This window comes from Manacus vitellinus, unplaced genomic scaffold (assembly GCF_001715985.3).
Source record: "Manacus vitellinus isolate BGI_N305 unplaced genomic scaffold, ASM171598v3 scaffold_38_pilon, whole genome shotgun sequence".
Classification (NCBI taxonomy): Eukaryota; Metazoa; Chordata; class Aves; order Passeriformes; family Pipridae; genus Manacus; species Manacus vitellinus.
This window is the reverse complement of record NW_021940526.1, coordinates 2,997,143-3,014,730: the sequence shown is the minus strand read 5'-3', so window position 1 is coordinate 3,014,730 and position 17,588 is coordinate 2,997,143. Positions and strand designations below refer to the sequence as shown.

Sequence of the window (17,588 nt, the reverse complement as noted above, 5' to 3'; positions counted from 1 at the left end):
TTCATGAGCTTTTCTTTGACTAAAAAGTTTCCAGTGCTGAAACCATTACCGTTCAAAAGACATGAAAATATTCAGAGCTCATTTATCATGACTAAGCTCCAACAGGAATGCTGCTTGAAATGGGAAACCTGGCAGAAAGTTTAGTGAGTTCTGTGTTGTTACAGATGCCTGTTGTGCTAACAGAAAATATAAATATTTTCAAAAAACCGAAAATATAAATAGGACACCATTATGTGCATGTACGTGCAGAAGTGCAGTTTCATATCAGCAGTGGAAAAAGGATGTGGAGGAGAAAATGTTTTATTCTGAGTTTTATGAAGGAAAAGGAAATAGCAGATATACTAACTGTAAAATACGCTGCTTATTTTATTGAGATTATATTGTTTTGCTGTGACTGTGTTATGGTGTCACAACCTTTTTATATTTTCAAACTACCCACATGTAAATAACTTCATAAATTATTTTGCAGCCATACTGGGGCCACTGTTTTTAGGTTTAATTCTTAAGACCATAAAGTGAAAATTTTGGGAATCATCACTTGGTATTTCTGCTTAATTTTTTTTCTTTGCAGTCCTTCACAGAATTGTGCTACTCAGAGCACCCTGCTATCAGCAAATATAAATAAATTTCTATTTGTATTTTCTGTTTCTGGTCTATTTTCATTGGTTGCAGACTAGCTATGGTTTAGCACTTCATTTCTGTTCCATGTGTATATTTTCTACCTTTTGAGCACAAAATTTGGGTCCATTTGCAAGACATCCCCACCTTTTTTGCTTCTTTACCACTTTTCTTTGCCTGGAACTCTGGGAAGGGTATCCCTTAAGCTTTGCTGTACTTGGGAAGCATGGAAAAAGTCTGAGGACCTCACTAATGGCACCTGCTGAGTGTGGAGAAGGGAGTGCACAGTCCTGTTTTAATCCCCCAGTATTGGCTGATCATTTTTGGGCAATGATTTCAGCGTTCCTGCTATGCAGTGGCAGGTTTTTTATCACTCCTGAGTCACTGGGGAAGGAATCAGTGATTCCTTGAATAATCTAACTTGAATGGAGAAAAACAATATAAAAGATTGAGTGCTGAGGGAAGGAGGACTGATGTGTAACTGTCATTTAAAGACATAATGAGTTTTTCTTGAGCTCTTAAGACTTAAGGCTACAGAACAAACTTGTTGCTGGACACCCTGAATAGGCATAGAGATTTAAAACTTGAGTCTTTGCAAAGAGGAATGGGAGGGATTTGGATACCAAAAGTGTGTACAGGAGCAGCATGCCCAGAATCTAAGGATATTCTGTGGTATAGAGTAATCCCCCTAGAGGGGGACAAGGTGACAAGGCTGCATAGAGGTAGATACCCTGAGGCTACACCTAAAATCAGTGTGGCAGGAGACCAGGCTAAAAGCAGAACGTTCCTGGAAGATCCATCTCTCTGTACTCTTTCCTTTACCCCAGTTGTAGAACCTGTGTGATGATTTGTTGGCATTGGTGCAAGTATCCCTGCTGGCAGACGTGAATCCTGGATTTCACACCGGGGATACGATGGTGGGCAGGTCACTGGCTGCAACACGTGTGGCTGCCAGAGCCAACACAGAGATGCCTGAGTCAAAAGAGAAGCAGCAAGTCCAAAGTCCAGCAAATGAGAGTTCTCTATTTTCCATGTATTACTCTAGATGGAGTTAACATGTTACTGTTTGCTGATTCTTTTAAGAAATACAGAATCAGAATCTCATCAGATATGGAATCTCAAGCTCTGGAATACTCACTTCCCCACATCAGTTCAGATGTGATTTTTACTGCTCCTCTTACGACCCTCTGTTGAAGTCTGTGTCCCTCACCATTGTAAAGCAGCTTGAAATGCCAGCCTTTACATCCCTTAAAACATCAATCCCTAGTTCCAACATTTTGTAAGATGTCAACTGCTTGTTAGCCTGATGCAATTAAAGCACACATAAGGCAGTGCTGAAGAAAAAGGTGAGTGTGCTGACCTGCATGAAATAGAAATGGGAGGATGCAGGTTCGTGTTGTACTGCCTTGGGTGTAAAACTTCCTTAGCAGTTCCCTGTCCCAACTCAAATTCCTGTTTCTCCTCATTCAACTGTAATTTGCTATTCCTTCAGCTGTGGTCATGTATCTGTTTGTCAATCCAAACCTTAAGCCTCATCAGTGAACTCATATACAAAATAAGAAAAAAGAAGGAAATAGGTGGGGTTTGGTTGGATTTTTTTTCCCCTGCTGAAATAAAATCAAGACATTGTAAAATGTCTTTGCCATTGGGAAATTGTAATGGTCAGCAACTGGTGAAGCAGGCTCCCTAAAATAAGTAGCAGTGTTCCTTGTGTAATTCCTGTGTTCCTTGTATAATTCATGTGTTCCTTGTATGGCTCATGTATATTCTTTGAAGGGCCTAATGCACAGTTGGATTTCACACTTGGATGGACAAACTCCCCACACTTGGATGACACTTGTTCACACTTGGATGGACAAACTCCCCACTTTCCCTTCTTGTTTGCTACAGGGTTTTTAGGAATGTTTCTAAGAACATGTCTTTTACTAGGTGCCAAAATTAGGAAGATTTGATCCATGTGATTTGGCCAGGACTATTTTGCGGTCATAAAATCTATCAAGAAAACTCTTCTTGAAGAAAAGACAAACAGCACTCTCTCTCTTTCCTGAACCCTCATCCAGCAGTGTTGTTGTGAATACTGGCCTTCTTATTAAATTTCCAAATGGTCTAGCAGTCCTTGTATTATGGCAGAAATTAGTGCTCTGCCTGGAATTCTACTGCAGCGCTTCCAGACACAATTTTTTTTGCTTCAGTAAGAATAAAATACTTCAACTTTCAGCATACTGTACAGCTGGCTAGTTACACTGGGGACCAGAGAGATTTTGTGCTGTTGGCTTTGGCAGTTGTTAGACCTAAATATTGCTCCATTATTTTTTATTGTGTTCTCTTACAGCAAATTGAATGTTTGAGCATTTAGAAACAAACAGAAAGTGTTTGCTATTCCCTCCCTTTTGGGTTCCTTTTCCTGGTCATCCACTTAGTGCCGTTCACATTTGAATAGGTTGTTAGCTGTGTGTCAAACCCCTTTGTTGTGGTCTCTTTATTGACAAGTCTTCAGGATCAAGGTTCCCTGAGTGTGGAGATGCAGAGGCTCTGTGGTGGGAAGCAGGACTTCGCAGTGGCAGCTGTGCATTTGCTCATCCTGGATTATTTTCCTTGGCTCTGTTACTCAAGTGCCGCACTGGTAGCAGTGAGGAACAGGGTCTGGCCGTGGTAGTTTTCTTTCCTGTGTTGAGCTACTGCCATTTGTGTCTTTGACAGGATGTTGATTTGAAAAAAATAACGTGTAAAACGTGTTAAATAACAAAGGGCTTAACCAACCCTACCATATTGTAATTTACATCTAGCTACACATTACTATTAAGTAGCAAATAATTAGCATGTCTGTCAATAGTCTGAAGGGCCCAAGAACAGTTCTGTGGTTTCCACTGTGCCTGGAAATTACTTAGCTGAGTACTGACGCGCATGGCATAATCAGCAGGTTTCAATATGGTGATTTATAAATTACACAACATGATTCAAAGCTCAGCTTCCCAAAAATAAGAGGAATGGATTGCTTGATGTACAGCAGGCAAGCTGTGTGACTGTAGACTCATTTATGTAACTACAAACTGAAACTTACCCTGTCTGTTATTGTTGATAAAATTAATCATATACTTTAATGTATTCTCCTGTAGCTGTGCACAGAATTCCCATTTGACAATCCATTTGGCAGCTGGTTTAAGTAGGCCCCGGCCTGCAATTAGCACCAAGCAACATTACTAGGCCTCAGTGCCACCTCTTGGGAATTGTTAGTAAATATTGCCAATTGGGTGCTTATTTTTTTCTGGGTTTTATGTTAAAAAGCAAGATCTGTAAAAGCAGATGGTATCTTTCATGAGGCTCACTGCAGAGACCAACCATTAAGCTTTTGGACACAGGCTCTTCTCCAGGTCTCTGGAAAATGGCTCTGATAATGTTGATTGATGGTTTGTGTGCTCTCTCCTCCAAAAAGATTTGTGGCATTGCATTGGAGGGTCCAGTTCTTTTCTTGAAAAATAGTGACCAGAGATTGCTTTTGAAGTTGGGGGAGGGGAAATAGGAATTAAAGTTGATATAAAATTTCCCTTTTGTTGCTTGTTGTTATGGGAGCCTTACTGTGATCTCCAGTGAACAAGGCTAGAAGCTATTTCATTTTTGTGCATTAGTTCCATATAAGCATGAACTTGCATCTTTCAGAGGATGTTCACAGAAGGATGAGATGTCAAAGTCTGTCCTAAACCAGTTGTTAGGTCCCTGACAAATGAAGCTGTCTGACACTTGACAGGCTCACTGAATGTTGCCTAATACAGGAACCTGTTTTATGCAGGACCAGGCTTTGTTTTTTTCCTGTTTACAGAAAAGTTTCAAGTAAAATTTATGGTTCCATCTGGAGTTATTATAGTTGTCCAGCTTTGTTTTGAATGTGGATATGAAGTAGAGCCTGTGTTGAAGTACATTTATAGACTTCCTAATGGTAATAGAGTGATACCACTTGTCTCTGCAGATCTTTTTATATATCGTGTTTGTTAGCCTTTATCTCAAAGTATTACTTATTCCTTTCCAAAGATCAAAACAGGCTTCTGATAGTGAATTCCTTTATTTTTAAGAGAACTCAGAAAACAGTACAAAGTTTTTGTCTGTGCTTTTGTGGCAGAAATTCAGATGGCATTAGCATGTAGTGTGGAGTGCAAAGTATGGAGAACTTGCACGACCCCTCAATATGGTTGTTAAATCAGGTCGAGTTTGTGTTTGCCTAGTGCTTGGCTGATCTTGGCACTTGGCTGACAGGAAGCTGGCAGGGATTTAACCTGTGTTAGGCATGAGCAGTGTTTGCTCATCTAAGGGCAGGAAAAAAGAGTGACAGGTTGTTTCAGCTCCTTCTGCTGCCCTGGTATGGCTGTCAAGCTCATACCAAACAGCTCTTGTGGATTGTCTGTCATGCCTTCCCATGAAGGTAGGAGTTTTTGCCTTCATTTTCAGAATTGCCATTTTAATTAGTCCCCTTAAAGGTTATTTTTTTTCCTCTTATCTCACAGCTCCATCTATTGTTGGTGCACTTGGTTGTATTCAATCTCCTTCTTCATCTTCAGTTTTCTCTTAAATTCACACACACAGCAAAGAGCCATTTTCACCTTCCGTGCACTCTCTCTCCAGTACCTTCTTTGTCCTCCTTGGTCTCCCCCAGATTTCTCTGCTACTTCCCTCTTGCCCCTGATTCACTTCCAGTGCTGTGAGCACCACCATAACACTTCTCTGACTGATAATTGTATTAGTTACTCAGATATCTTTGGGTCACAGCCTGAAGACTGCTGCATGAGGGAACTGCATGGCAGATGCTTAACATCTGCTGGAGAAAGCTTCTTATCTGTGCACACATCTAGTTGTTTCCCCTAATTCTTACTGTGTTATGTTCCTGTTACTGTAACAAACTTGCCTTGATAAGTGCAATCTTAGTTCACCAGTTTGAAATGATTTCACAATTTTTAGCCCGTTTCTTTGATGGTTTCGTTGTCCCGTTTGCTTCTTCCTCTCCTGGCTTCTTGTACATCAAACATCAGCTACCCTTTTGTACTTCAGGGCTCTTCACCTTGATTCCTAATGGCTGTCACTCTTGCTCTGTTTCTCTCTCTGTAATAGGAAACATACTCTCACTTTTGATAAGTCCATGACACAGCCCTTTGTTGTTCATTTTTTCCACTCTGAACTCAAGACCTTTATATTCTTTTTGCAGCCTCTTGCAGCAAAAGATACCACCACAACATCTGACGAGCTGCCTGCATATATTTCTTCCATTTCTCACAGAAAGTCTCTTTTCTATAAACAAACCACTGGTTTAGGGCTCTTGTGCAGGAAGAGTTTCCTCTTGGAAACCTCACAGTTTCCAAGGTACCCCATACCCCTCCAGTTTAGCTATCCAGAGTATCTCTGGCAGCATTTCCCATGGGCTGCTTGGGACACGGAATGACTTTGGCTCTGATTTGTTACAATGCCAGACAGAGTAGCATGTGGCCTATGACTGCAGCTCTGTGAAATACAGATGATACTAACAGGGCTAAACATTTTAGCTGCAATAGGGTGAAACCTGGCCACATAGGCAAGATGCTTAGAAACCTTAGGAGTGGATGTGCAGAAGGATCACTGTCCTCCTGTTTTGTCATGCTCATGCTCTGCTCCTGTGATAGCAGTCCCCTGCTGTTGGAGCCCGTCTGTTACTCATTCTGAAGTGAAATCTTCCCAAGTTTATATTGCTTGTCTAAGGAAGACATGAAACACAATTAAAATCAGCTAGCATTTATTCTGGGGAGATATAAATGTGGCAGCTCTGCTCAGCTGCTCCTTTGTGATGATTTATTAATCATTCAGGATGCTTTATGCATGTTAAAAGCTGTCCTGGCATGGTGCAGTGGGAAATGGCATGCTTCATCCAGAGCTTCCAATGCCTCATCCAGAGCTTCCAACACCGCCAGCCATCACTGATCTCTTTCTGTGCAGGGTTATATAGCAAAATGTTTCCCACGGAGGATTTAACAGTGGCATAACCAAATCCTGTTCTGAAGTCTTTGTCTGGATACTGTACTTCTGTGGACTATGGGAGGGGTGTTTTTGCAATAGTGAGATCTAGCAGGTAACACCAGGTTTTACAGTGACCACCTTGTTTTATTGCTTCACAGAAGGAAGAGCTTCCCAGCACATCACTCTAATTAGACCTCTGTTTATCCATCCAGCCCAGAACTCCTTTGTAAGTTGCTCACTCCTAAACTAGAAATCACAGTTGAGTAGCATTTGCAAATGTGGTGCTGATGGAGCCTGTCCCTCTCTCAGTCCATCAATTCAAACTTTTAGTCCACTATTGTATGACTCTCAATCAATTGTGTGTATACATATATATATAGGTATATGACTTGGCTTCACATATTTATCCTGTAATTAGTATGATGATTAGGAGTATCAAAATTACTCAACAAAAATTACTTCAGCATGTAATTTCTAGGTCTTATGTGTTTCACAGCAGTACTGGCTTATAATGTTTTAAAATGTCAACCCACCACCACCTTTCTGTGGAAATGTCAGACCGTGAACCTCATCAGGTGCCAATTTTATTCTTAAGAACAGAGGAAAACACGCACACACTTTTTTGTACTGTGGTGTGTCATGGCTGGTACAGAGACATGAACAACTGGCTGATGTGGGAAGGAAGGTCAGGGAGCTGGTATTGTCACTGGAGTCTTTTTTATCTGATCCAGTAACTTAAGAGACCCAAGACCCAAAAGAGACACCTTGGGAGTGCAGCTTGGGGAACAGTGGGGGTCAACTGTATCATGTGGGGCAGGGGTTGTTGCACTGGGAAACTGGTGTCTGGCAGGTTCTGCCATAGCTGACAGTGTTATTTCCACATTTAGAGCCTGCACAGTTTGTGAGGGAGCAGTCACAGGTCACGACATGTAAATGACCAGCTTGTGAAGAGGAACTTTGTGAAGCAGCAGGTGGAAACACACCTCTGATAGCAGGGCTGCCTAGGCAGCTGCTGGGATTCCTGACACACTCCCAAAGTGCAGCTTAACAAAACCATAACATAGCTTTTGGACTTTCCCAGCTCTTGTTTGATTCGTGGGAACCTCAGTAATTGTCATGACAAAACCAGGCCAATAAAAAGATCAGCCAAGAGTTCCATCCAGTTCTTGCTCTTGCTAAATGGGAGACTTCTCCATGATTGAATTTTGAACTCTGTTGCCACGGACGAGTGTCACGAGTGTCACTGGCACCCGATGAAACTGCTGAGTGCAAAGCCTGAAGACTAATAAGAAATATAGGAATCAGTGACCCACATTTAGAAGTACTTTTTTTTTCATCCAGAAAGTCCAATTTTTCAAGCCCAATGGAAAGTAACTGTTCCTCTAGACAATGCCTTGTGGTTTGGATGTCTTGCTCCTTAACGTGTACCTGTTGTGGGAACCCATTGCTATGGTCTCTAATCTATTAAATTCTCCTGGAGAAATGAGGATGAGTTTCAGTGATAAACTGTGTAACAACGACTACAAGTAGCCAGTCTGCTTAAATGCTGTCCTCTGCAGGACCAGTGTCACCAGGGGCTCTGGATTACCCAAGTGAATCTCATAGTGGGCAGTTGGGAATGTTTCAATCTTTTTCTCTGCAAGCTGTGCTATGCAGAAAAGTCTACACATAGTCAGCAATGAGGGAGGAGAGAGTACTACCTTGTACAGGCATTGCCTAGAGTTGCCTTTTTCACCCATAGTATAAGTTTAACTGCAGGCCAAACAACTTGTATTGTCTCAGCTCTATATTCCCCATGGATATACCAGAGTATTGCTGTCTCTTGGCTTTCCCCTTTGCCATTGCACATGACTCAAGCATCACTGTTAGTGTCTAACCTGAATCTGTTTGTTACTATTAAAAAAACAGGCATTAGAACAGTTGAAAAATGTTACCATTTTCCTGGAAAATACAGCTGGTGCCGGGCAGAGCTTGCAAATGCAAATTTGAGAAATTGTGGGTGGATGTTGTATTCCCAAAGGGTGGCAGAGTTGACAATAGCATGGCAACTGGCAAACAGCAACACAAGTCATTTTTGGCATCCATGTGGGGCCAAGCAGAACACATGCTGTTCAGAAATCAAGTGGATAATGAAGTATTTGGCTATGGCAGAACAATATTATCCAGGCTGTCCAAGAGTTCAAAAAGCATTTGTATTGTTCTGGAGCTGCAGGGGTGGTTTTGTGCATGTGGGTGCCTATGTGTGTGTGTGTATCCTAAAAGAAAATGAGTCTCCAATCATTTAAGCTTCAAAATTCCAAAAGTGATTAGGTTACCTTTGGACTTAGTTTTAAAGTGCTCTTTAAGAAATATAAATAAATATTAATTTTAAACCAAACCAAGCTTCAGCACTGAAGTCCAGTGATCCTGTGACCCAGGAAGGCTCATATTCATCAACTGCATTTGCTTTCTGTAATTAAACCTTATGATGTCCTTGCTGGCTTTGAATATTTTATGTGTGGCTTGGAAGCTTGTTTGAACCTCTCTTGTAGTCAAATAGGTTTCTCATAGCAATCCTGAAAGTAAAAACCTGCACATGAGGTCCTTGAAATAACAGGTATTAGAGAGCTTTTTTAAATTTTAATTAAGTACATAAGATTGCACAGTGGATGAGATCTGTTTAGCACAGCGGCTTGCTGGAAGCACTGAGAATGAGAGCTTATATTCAATAAGCAATTATTTAAAAATACAGAGTTCCTTTAAAACATTTCAACTGTTGTGTTTGGTGCTCCTTGTATAATAAAATGACACAGTGCCTTTACAGCAATTAATGAACTCCTGGTTTTGACACACCCTGGTGCTCCACTCTGAGCTGCAATGTCAGGGTGTTGGTACAGCCAGAGCTTTTGCCTCACAAAGATACATATGTCACCTTTTCAGATGTTGCCTCTTTTGGTCCTCAATCTGTTTCATAAATGCCTGGAAGTTCAGTCGTCTTTTGTGAATTTTTTTCTTCCCTTTGTCTCCCTGCTGCTTCTGTTTGTTAGAGTTAATTGCTGTAAGACCAGAATGAGACGTCTTACTGTGGAGAGGACTGGTAACAAAAGCAACCAGGTCGTCTTGTTTGTTACAAAAACTTGAGTCCTCCCTCTGTGAAATTTAACATCAGTTGCTACAAAAAAAAAAAAAATTACTCGCCCTTTCATTCTGTGCTTCAAGTTTGTCCTACCTTGATGTTCTCTGCTACAGGCAGTGTTTTGTATTCTGTTTGCTGAGCTGGTGAAGTCTGACTGTTTCATAAAAGCCTCTTTGGGAGAAAGAACCAAGCAATTTCTCCTTCGTGCTAGCAGCGGGGTTATTAAGGCTTCGTAACTTCTTGCTCTCAGAGGTAGGAGCCAGAGAAAAAGGAAGGTGGGCCAGGCTTTGAGAATTAGAGGGGGAAAAAAACCCACAAGCAGCAATTTATTGCTCTAGCTCTAATCTAATTTACTGAGTCATTCTTCTGGTTGAAAGGTTTTGTATTCTCATGTTGCACTGTGATTCCACAGTTTTGAGGCCATCATAAAAATGAAGGGAGGCCTGGAAGAAAATATATAGACACAGGCGTGGGCAGCAATCCTGCTGCTGTCTCTCCTTGGGCACCTGTGGCTTCCAAGGGTGGAATGTTAGTCAGAGTAAGCAGATTAGATTATATATCTGTTATCTTGGTTTCATGACGTTTAGAGCTTGTTCTTATGAATTTAGTAAGTTGATTATGCAGGAAAAACTCATCGAGAAAACCATTTAACACACAAAAATACTGCTTATTTTTTCTGAGAAGGAAACTGCAGAAGAATATTCTGAGAAAAGTGGAATTCCATGCTTGGTCTGGTCAGGTACACTCCCCTGGCTATCACCTCATGGCCACCATTGGTGGTGGGATCCTTGACTGGGCCTTATATGATCACTGTGTTATTGGATGGATGCTCATTTAAGAGTTAAAAACAGTGTTTGTTGCTTCTCTTCTCTTTGGGGCAAAAATCCAAACTGCAGAGGTGATATTACATTGTCAGCAAGTAAGTGCAAGGCACAGCATCCACCAAACTACAAGGAACTCCCAGTGGGAGCAAAAATCGTGGCTGTCTAGCATTTGTTTTCCTCTCTTGTGTTAGACAAGCTCTGTTTGCTGGCATCCTGTTGACTCTACCCCTGTAATCAGTAGCAAGCACAAAGACTGGGGAGCATATTTGGCTCCTATACAGTGAGAAAAAGGTGAGAGCTTGCTGTGCCACATGCTTGTAAAGCTGGCATCATCCAGGCTTCAGGTTTTGGTGGATTCACTCCTCTTTCCCCAGAACTTCAGTAGTAAGGTTGTCACCATGCAGCTGCCTTGTTCCTCCTGCTTGTTACTTGGAGAAGGGTCAAAATCCGAGAGCGTGTGGCTTTGAACACATCAGCTACTGTCTGAGGGTCCCAGTCCAGCATCTCATTCATCAGATGTGTACCCCCTATCCTCCTTTCCCTCATAAAAGACTAAGGTATTCAAAGGGCCTGACACTTGGGAAGCGTGCAGAGGGATGGTTAATGATTAACTGAGGCTTGTCCTCAGACCTAGCACAGTCTGTGTCCTGCCTTGCAAAGACAGAGAGCGCAGGATCGTGTTTTCTCAGTTCTGTCTCCTATGACACACGACAAAGCTGCTGTTCAGGGTTATATTTATATCTCCTTATGAATTGATGTGACACTGTGGGTCTCTAGTGTTTCACTTAGCAGCTTACTCATTAACAAATGAACTCCTAAATTCAACAGAGATGGTATCAATAAGTCACCCACCAAGTTCAGCCAGTTCTGCCTAGCACACATCTAAATGCTGCTGAGATAAAACAAGCAGTGAAACAAAAAAAATCCAGACTCAACAGTGAACCTGGATGTTCTCAGACACCAGCAGTGTTACTCCAGCAGGTGAGATTGTCAACATCCCTATACCAAGGCATTTCTGTTGTACCATATGACCATAGTAGCTAAAAAAAAACCATACAGAGAGCCCCCAGGACTTGATTGGATTTGAAAGTGGACAAATACACAATAAAAGAAGCTTTCTGCCCAGAATAGAAAGAAACTGTGATCAGGGAATGACTTGAAAGAGTTAATGTTGGGAAGATCAGAGCTGAGGAATTAAGGGTTTGGTTGTTTGTTTTGTTTTTTTTTTTTCTCGAAATGTCTTAAGTACTTGCAGCTGTAAGTGGAGGTAACTCCTTGTAGGACTGTTGAAAATGAATCAGTACAAATGTCTATATACTATTTTATTTTCCCTCCTTGTTTTCTTTTGCTTCTCTTTGTTTTATTGCTCGCATCTCAGAAAAATTTATGTCACAATTCATTAATTATCCCCAGAAATTCGTAACAATGACTGAATTACATTCAAGAAAGCAAGTTTTCGTGCAGCGTGACACTTGCAGCTATGCATGTCTCAAATCTCCTTTTTCCAGATTACTTCCTTGATTTTGGTCTGTGAGAAGTCTAATTATTTATATATCTGTGTAACATATGCATTTGTATACACCCAGGCAGTGTGTTTTCCTTGTAGAACCAATTCCTGCACGTGGCTTCTTGCCAAGGGAACAGCTTTTGTGACGTTTAGGATATCTCTATATCTCTGTCAGTTTAACTCAGCACAAAACTCGCTTCCAGAGGACCTGTTTGCTGGGTAGAACATCCCTGAGTAACTGCCTTGACCCCATGCTGGGGACATCAGTCACAGAGAGTGGCTGCATTGGTGTGGAGAAGGAGAAAGAAAAACCCAACATGACCCATCTGGTTGCACTCCACTTAAAATAGACATTCCCCTAATGACCCCCAAAAGTAAATTTTAAAAAAAATACCTTTAGAAAAATCTCTTTGCTTTGCCCTGCTCCCTTCTTGTAAGGGGATAATGCTGTGCAGATACCGAGGAATTTTAGGAGCCTGGTCTCCTAGCTTTAATCATCTTCTAAAATTCCATGCAGACCCATCTTTTGGGTTTATTTTTTCAAGTCTACATCTTACTCTAGAAGTAGGTAATCTTTGAATCTCTGTATCTTAGCCTCAACTGGAAAAATAGTTCACTTTGTGTATGTTCTGATTGTTAGGAATGAAAGCTCTATTTCAGAGCTGCTGCAGGAATTGTAACTCTTCAGCTGTGCTCACTGGTAAAAATGTACAGCCAGAAAAATGAGATATAAGATCTTTTGCTGGACTACTTTAGAGTTGATCTGGGATGACAGAACCTATTTCAGGCCAACAGTTATTCTAAGGTTTCCATGGAGATTAATGATGTCAGAGGAGCAACATCTGAGTGCAGTTTGCTAGAAAACAAGGCTATAACGTTATAGTGGAGAAGTGAAGTCTTTGCATTTTTGTAAACTCACAGAATAGTGAAGGATGTTTTCTCAGTGGATTGCAGTTCGATTTGTGCTGAGCATGAGCTGAAGTAATGCTTTTGCAGTGTGGTGCTTTGCCTGCAGTTCACCTCAGTGCTGTAAGTGATGATTTCAGTACCATCTCATATACCATCTGTTTTTAGCTTCTGTTGCTGTTCTCCTCACCTGCATATTTTATGCATTCTCGGATAACTTTATTGAACTCTCTGGCATTTTTTACCTGCACTGAATTGCCTTGTCTTAAGGGTGATGCCCAGGTTTCCCTGTGAGCATATTTGCAATGCATGAGCATCAAAATTAGAGTAAGTTACAGCTCTGCTGATTTTTCTGAACTGGAGGAGCTACCACGAAGGACAGTAGGCAGAAGACCAGGGGAGAAGTGGCAAAGTGGGAAAATACAAAAGGTTAACAGAGGCATAATTTAAAGCTAAAATTTGACCCTTGGGAATTTGAAAACTGTTACCATTACTTGAAGTTTTATAAAGATTAAAATACCACTCCACCGTGGAGAGATTACTGACCAAGGAACTGAATGTGTTGGAGTCAGTAGTGAAGGCTTTGCATTTTTGCATGAGGCTTTTGGAATGGGAGGGACTGAGAGACCTGAAGGTACCTTGATACCACTGAAATTCTCTAGCTTTTTAGTGATTCCCGAATGGGAAGCAGTCTCTGCAAGCAGTGCTTATTCCCTCTTATTACCTAGGGTTTGTTTCAGTTCCATAACTGCAGTTTTGCTATTCATTATTTGAGGGCTCCCTTTAAAGCTGTTTGCCAAAATAGAAGTCAAGAAGCAGTACTTAAATTTGGCCAATCTTTCAGGATTGAGCAGAAAAGGGGGGGGGAAAGCTTGTCCAAAATAAGAAAAATGGAGGGGAAGAAAATATTAAGATTTTATGCTTATGTTGAATTCATTTTTATTACTAAATCACTTGTTGCCTCTACAGAAGCAACTTCCTGTAAAAAAGGTGCCCACGAATATGTGCACATGTACTGAAGAACAGTCAAATTAACAGTAGTGATGGTAAACAGTAATGCCAAGTCTCTGCTTTCCTTGTTTTTGTCAGATTATTAAGCAGAAAACAGTCTTTTCTGGAGCATCCCCTATGCTTCAGTCAGCACACTTGGCTCTTGTTTCTTAACTATAATTGCAACAGAAACATCTTTTGTGTAGGGGGAAGCACCAGGCTGTGTAAACTTGCTTTTATGACTTGCACAAGTTATCGAAATGTACTCGTATTTTAGAGAACTTATTTTTTTTTTTAGAAAGCAAAGAACCTCTGAGCTCAAATCCTTTTATGTCTGAGTTCAGCAGAAAAGGACTTATTTTTTTCCCTGAGGCCAGTTTCTGAATTCCTGAAATGCAAGGCTTTTGCAGTGAGAGAACAGCCCTGCTCTCGCACAAACCGACTGACAGTTCCTCCACGAAATCAGGACAAGTTAATACATTCCACATGTTCTCTGCCCCAGTTTTTCAAATCGATTATTTTGAAAAGCTAAGTGAGGCTATCTTTATTTTTGCAGGAAATGCTTGGTGCCATTAGGCAGCGATGCTGTCGAAAAGAACAAAGCTGGAACAGCTTTTGATAATGTCCTCAGAGAAATGGCCAATTGCTGTACAAGTGATACAAACAGGACTGTTTGTTCTCACTGGGTGCTGAGCACTTGAAAATTCACACACTTCATCAGGAGCCTGAAAAGGAGTGAAATTCTTTTGATGGCTGGAATATTGAGCCATTTTGAAGAGCTGTATCTGTGATACAAATGTATGACTGTTCCACAGTGATGCAGATTACAAGGGCTTGACGATTACCTGGAGGGTGGCAGCTTCTGTGTGTTACTTGATTCCAAAAAAGGGGAACATTTGTTATGGGATTATGTCCTATGAAGCAGTACAGTCTTTTTGCAGGTCTGGGCATAGCAGGTTGACAAAGTTTCATACTTGGATAGCAGGAGTTAGTGTGGGAAGTAAAGCCTGGGTGAAACAGCAACAGGCTGGGATCTTGTTCTTGCCATTTCCTGTGAGAGACCAAGGTTTATTGAAATGTTCTCTAATCCATAGAAGCAGTGAAGCCCCTTTGTGTTTGCTAAATGGACAGAAGTAGTTCAGAGTAGAGGAAACTTAGGGAGAAATAATATTATTCCGTATGTTTTTAAGCACATTCCTTCGGGAGAATAATTTTTTCACATCTACTGAGTCATGCAGATGGTTGCATAATTGATTGATGTTTTATATGCAAGTATCCTCCCATCCATCTATATTTTCCCTTCAAACAATGCCTTTTGACTCAGTTCCCTTACTGTCTTACCATGTTTGGCAATGTTTTGGTATGCTGAGTTTACTTGACCAAATACAAAGTTTACTTAACCAAATATAAAGTAACAGCCTGAAAAATACAGAGATAGGAATCACTAAGCTTGCAGCAGAGCATAGCAACTCTTTTAATATTGTTGGGGATGTTTTTTATGTTTTGCTGTAAAAAAACCCAGTCAGATATCTGTTTACACCTCCTTATCTTGTCATGACCTGTCACTTCTTTTCTTTGCCCATCGTGCCTGTGGCTTTAGCAACTAAAAAGCCCTTTGTAGGTACAGACTTTTACTGGTGGACTGTTCAATAGTGGGAGGAACACTGTGCCTAGGTCATATTGAGCAAATTCTTCAGTGCCGCTTCTTGTTTCTCAAAATTGATTTCCCTTTCCTCTGAAACTGGTGTTGGAAAGGCAGATGCCTAAAGCACAAAGTAAAAAGGACCATCAGACCATCTACCACTAAGCTGTGGCTGTGTCAGACCTTGGTTTGCAGGAATAAGGAGGGGCTCTACCAGTGCAGGAATGAAAGCTGGGGGTTCTCGTGGCCAATCTGCAGTATGAGGCTCATCATTTCAGTTTTTCACTTCAGAGGCATAAATATGCCCTTCAGTTCTGGCTTTTATACATGGAAGGGGATGTTTGGAAGTGCACACTCTGCAAATAGCTGCACGGCTGACTCCTTGTTTACCCTCAGCATGAATGTCTGCAAGCTGAGCTTTGCAGGTGCAGCCAACACACAAACATATTTCCCACGCTCTTCAGCCATCCCATCACTTTCTAACAGGGCCCTTTAAGCTGATATCTGATGGTCTGAGGGATTTTTTTTAATCAGCTTTGTTTGCCACCATAACACTGTTTGTTTGCTGCAGGAGTTTTCACTTTTAGGATCGAGTAATTCACTTATCCAAGATTTTTGTATTGCCTATGTCATGAAGAATAGTAAAGACTAAAAAGTTGCCAGTTCTTTACATGCTCTTAAGAAAGGAGTGTCTTTAAGTAAGTGTTGTTTGATTTGTGTTTTGATGTAGCAGCATAATGTGTCTTTATGTTCTTCAGTTTATAAAAATCAGTGTTTTGCTTCTGCATGGGAAGTTAGTAAAAAAGTTACCTATTATAATTTTCTCCATATTAAGAGCCTTGAAGATGCTCTAAATTATGCAGACAGAAAGGTCTCTGGCTCTTACAGTTTGTACTCAATAAGGTGGTCAAAATGTTATTAAGTCAGTGATGTTCAATCTGCATAGAAAATCATCCAAGTTTGATTAATAAAAGACTGTTTCTTGTATGCTCAGAGTTTTACATGCAAACTCCCCAAAGATTTTGAATTAGTGAGCATGTTAGAGCTGCTCCCTCCCTTCCTCTCTCCCTTTATCATCGTAGTGCCAATATTGAGATAGGAAAATGTTAACCCTGTTTCTGCTGCAGAACTGCAGCATAACAGGACTGCCTGGGGCAGCACAGGACCTACAAATGGGAGATTGAAGTGAGGTTTGAACTGAATCTTGGTAGGCATTGCCTGGGAGAGGAGCCTCCTGCCAGAGAAGCAAGTTGTGAAGGGCTCGCAAACAAAGACAAACAAGGGTGCCACAAATTGGAATAAATTTTGGAGTCAGAATTTGAAGGACACAAGCAACTTGTGTTTGGAGAAAGGAGGCAAGGCGTGAGGAAAGTATGATGATGGTCCAGTCCTAAAAACATGGCTCTGTGTCCAAAGCTTGTCTGTTTTCTTTTTAGCCATTCTCATTTACTTACTGGGCAATTAATGTCTGTAAATGTACCTCACCTAAAGTGCTGTTCCAGTTTGATCAGTTGAACTTCACTCAGAAAATGTGGCACCTTAAAAACTGCTAGAACTACATGACTTGTATATGCAATGGATGGTTTTTTTATTTATTTAAAATCCATGTGTAGACATCTCTTTTTTGAAGTCTATGGGAAAACAGTGAAGAAAACAACAGGGCCACGTGAGGGAATTCCATATTTGCTTTTGGCATTTAATTTCCATAAAGAGGAGGATCCTGTTGACGCAGAACATTTCTTTCCTTTTTCTTTTTTTTTTTTTTCCAATTTGAAATGTTATGAAAGCATTAAAAGTTAGTTCCTCGTTGTCAAGATTCCAAAATAGTTGTTTGAATAGTAGATTAGAAGTAATGTTTGTGTAACTTCGAAAACAGCTTTGGGGCCAGTGTTTCATTAGCAGGCTATGAAGCTGTGTCATCAGAAAGAGTATTATTTCTCAAATGCATGTTGCACCTACAAAATTAATCAGCTTATGGAGAGATAGTGTCCCACAGTGGCTGAGGAGCCATGT

General features: G+C 40.9%; 1 protein-coding gene across 5 annotated transcripts in view; it reads left to right on the top strand.

Moving 5' to 3' along the window:
* Nucleotides 1-17,588, top strand: part of PLCB4 (phospholipase C beta 4) — a 168,742-nt gene that overhangs the window by 41,182 nt on the left and 109,972 nt on the right. The window contains exon 2 of one of the 5 annotated variants that reach the window (XM_018077577.2): nucleotides 6,750-6,817. The exons of the other annotated variants lie outside the window; for them this stretch is intronic. The gene's annotated coding sequence lies outside the window, so the exon portion shown is untranslated. The remainder of the gene's footprint in view (nucleotides 1-6,749; nucleotides 6,818-17,588) is intronic. 5 annotated transcript variants of the gene reach the window in all.